The sequence below is a fragment of the Microtus ochrogaster genome, chromosome 4 (assembly GCF_000317375.1).
Source record: "Microtus ochrogaster isolate Prairie Vole_2 chromosome 4, MicOch1.0, whole genome shotgun sequence".
Taxonomy (NCBI): Eukaryota; Metazoa; Chordata; class Mammalia; order Rodentia; family Cricetidae; genus Microtus; species Microtus ochrogaster.
The window spans coordinates 13,904,012-13,907,772 of NC_022011.1; the positions used below are offsets into that span (position 1 = coordinate 13,904,012).

The 3,761-nt window shown below is 49.3% G+C and overlaps 1 protein-coding gene across 1 annotated transcript in view; it reads left to right on the forward strand.

The window, feature by feature from the left end:
- Cngb1 (cyclic nucleotide gated channel beta 1) overlaps nt 1-3,761 on the forward strand; it is a 33,423-nt gene that overhangs the window by 14,722 nt on the left and 14,940 nt on the right. The window lies entirely within an intron of this gene.

The following is a 3,761-nucleotide window of genomic DNA, read 5'->3' on the forward strand; positions in this document are numbered from 1 at the left end:
CGGCGGCTCCCACGTGGGTCCACTTTAATGGGGGAGGGAAACACAAAAGGACGAAGGATGTGGGACACACGAGGAAAAGGCAGGACGAGAGAGAGGGGCCTCGTGTGGCCCTGCCTTTTAAACGGGGAGCGCAGAGGTGCGCACAGGTATCCGTAGTCCAGGGGGAGCATGGGAGTTGTAGTTTTCCAAAAGAACAACAGTGGGTGTGCCTGGGAGGATGCTTCCAGGCAAGACTGGCATGCAGGTCAGCAAACTGAGGTCACCCCCTTATGTGGTTGGAATTAATCTGCTTGGTTAGTGTCTGGGAGGGAGCAGAACAGAGGAAAAAGGAGAAACTGTCTCTGATTCTTCTTCCTTAGTTGGGTGTGGTTCTTCCTGCTGCTGCTGGCCTTGGAGCTCAGTCTCGGTCCTTTGGCCACCTTGGATGCTGTGTCTTGAACTCGCTACCCTTCAGGGATTCTGAGGCTAGAGATGTCTAACTGGGGCATATCCTAGGCCTTCTGGTCCTGAGACTTTATACTGACTTGGTTCTGTTTCTCAGGAAATGCTGCTAAGTACAGATTTTGGCTAAAGGTCCTGTCCTGGTTCTTGTGGTAAAGCTCGAGCTACTAAAGACTCTGCCGCAGAGAGCCTGCTCAGGTCCAACATTGGTGCTGGAGAGTAAAGACACACTCCTGTCCCCCTGGCTGAGCCGATGAGCTCCTGTCACCTTGAGGGGTCCCCCAGAATCACACAGACATCCATTCCTGGTTTTGTAGTCTCTCTCTGGCTTTGCCAGGGTGTGGGAAGTCTGGCCCCAGCATTGGGGCAGGTGCCCTAGCAATTTATAGGGCCCTAAACCCTGTTGGACACACTTGGGGGTTGTTGCTGGCTCCCCTGGCACGAGCCCTGCCCCCCTTTCTGCACATGTTAATCCTTTGCGCTCGGCCCATCTAGCGCCAATTAATCCTGGCTGTGTCTGAGGGGCCAGCTTCAGGGGCACTGAAACTGCAATACCTGCTAGTAGCTGCCATCTGAACAGGTAACTCAGAATGAAGTGGGGGCTCAGTAGGACTCCTTGGTGGGGGGGTCCCCCATTCTCAGCTTCTAGCAGGGCATTGAGGAGATGAAGTAGACTTGACGGGAGAGCTGTAATGCCGCCTCCAGTGATTTAGACTTTGGTAGCTTCAGGGCAGCCTGAGAAATGAAGACTTAAGGTCCCACTGTGGTTTGGGGGAGCCTAGGAATCTGTGTTTTCTCTAGCTCCTCAGAAGATTCTCAGAATGCTGGCGGTTCGACAGAGCCTGGGTGGCTAGCCCTAGGTCATCTTCCTGCCTCAGCCTCGCTCTTTAAAGTTGGAGGGCAGCAAGATGGGCCTCCAAATTCCCATCCAGAAAACTGGCCTAGGAGGCCTCTTCCCGAGTAATTTCCAGACAGTTCAGAAACGCAAGCCAGGATTGTTGCCCACTGGTCCTCCAGCAGAGGACAAAAGAAGGCAGTCAGGGTCCAAGCAGATTTGAGAGTAAATGTGTCTTGACCAGAGTCAACCTTAGACAATTTTATTAGTCTGAGGATGGCTATCCCCCTTACAGGGAGAAGGGGAGGGCAAGATGGTCTGAAGAATGAGTGTTGTCAGAGGGGTATGGTAGCCAGGCTTTGAGGAGGGCTTTTCTCAGGTCTGGTTCCCCGGCTGCTGATAGTTGCCTGGGGTCTGTGCTTTCTACCACCCCACACGTGTGACCTCGGGAGGAAGTCGCTGTGTCCACACCCTCAAACCAGCAGGGAACTAGAACCCAGGGGTTGTATCCGGCCCCCATCACTTTACTGTAGGCTGAGCTGACTCTGCAGCTTACGCTCTGTTCCATAGAGGCCAGCTTTTCTTATATTAAATTATCCCATCTATCTTTGGCCTCTGGACTTTTCTCTTTCTCTATTCCTATATACGTCTCTTTACTTCTTTCTTGGCAACTTGCTGTGTGGCTGGATGGCTGGCCCCTGATGTCCTCCTCTCCTTGTTCTACCTTGCTCCTTCCATATTTCTCCTCCTATTTATTCTCTCTGCCCTGCCTATCCTTTCTCCTGCCTTGCTATTGGCTGTTCAGCTCTTTATTTTTTTATTTTTTTGCTTTTTCGAGACAGGGTTTCTCTGTGGTTTTGGAGCCTGTCCTGGAACTAGCTCTTGTAGACCAGGCTGGTCTCGAACTCACAGAGATCCGCCTGCCTCTGCCTCCCAAGTGCTGGGATTAAAGGCGTGTGCCACCATCGCCTGGCTGTTCAGCTCTTTATTAGCTCATCAGGTGTTTTAGACAGGCAAACAATCACAGTGTCATAGCGTTAAACAAAAGCAACATGAAAGAATGCAACACATCTTTGCATCATTAAAACAAATGTTCCACAGCTTAAACAAAAGTAACACAGCTTAAAATAATTTTCCACAACATCAATTTGTTAGTGTTTCGAGACAGGGTTTCTCTATGTAGTCTTGGCTGTCCTGGAACTCACTCCTAGACCAGGCTGACCTCGAACTCACAGATTTGCATCCTGAGTGCTGGGATTAAAGGCGTGCACCACCAGCCTGGCTTCTCTTACTGGATTTTACTCTCACACTCACAAGGTAGGGATTATCAAGGTCACTTGGTTTTGTTCAGGCTGACCTTGAACTGCTGATCCTTCTGCCTTCCCCGGCTCAAGTGCTGGAGTCTAAGTACCACCATGCCTGGCTGCAGTGCCCCCACTTTACAGACAGGCACACAGAGGCGAGAGGAGTCAAACTGATCTGCTCATGACAATGTTAGAGCATTCACATCTTCTGTTCAAACAACTGTGCTTCTTCCTGTCACAGCCACCCTCGTCCCGCAAGGATGACGCAACCACCGGAGCTCTTCTCACTGCAGTTTATTCCGGGACCTTTTACACTTCTCTCTCTCTTCCCCTCTCTCCCTGGGCAAACCTCTCCCAGCCCTTAAGTAGGCATGGGCTGCCAACCCCGAACTGCCAGGTGGGCACTGCCCATAGGCTCACGCATATGCAGGCAGCTGATAATCATTGAGTGATCATAGCATAGGTCAGACTTTAGCCATAGGAGTTGATTATACATCTCCATCAGGTGTGACACCACGCAGCTCGCTACATCTTCCTTTCCAGCGTTTCCACATCCCCGCTATCGGCAGCATTACTCCTTAATGCAGGCTCACATGATGAGCGCTCAGATTCTTTCTAATAGCTAGCCTCTGATAACATTGCAGAAATATTTTTAATTTTTGAATGCTTTATTTTAACCATTATTCCCACAGCTTGGAAATGGATAAGTAAAGTGTGCAAAATCCATACCATAGAATACTACTCCATAATAGAAATAAATGAATTAGTGCCAGTAACACTTACACAGAAGAATCTCAGATGTGTATGTTAAATGAAAGAAATCATGCTCAAAGGCCACGTATGATATAGAAATTCTGGGATCTCTATATCCAGAGTTCTATATTCTGGAATTCAGACTGCAGGGGCAAGAAGCAGATAAGCATTTCTGGGGCTGGGGTGGAAAGAGGGCTGCTCATAAATGCAGAAACTCTTTTGAAGATTTATTTTTAATGTGTATGTGTGTACATATTTCATGTATGCGTGGATGCTCACAGAGGCCAGAAGAAAATATTGGATCTCCCGTAACTGAGGTTACAGGTGTCTGTGAGCTGCTGCTGTGGATGCTGGGAACTAAATGTGGGTCTGGAAGAGCAGAAAGGGCTCTTAACCATAACACCATCTCTCCAGCCCTACTGCAGAAA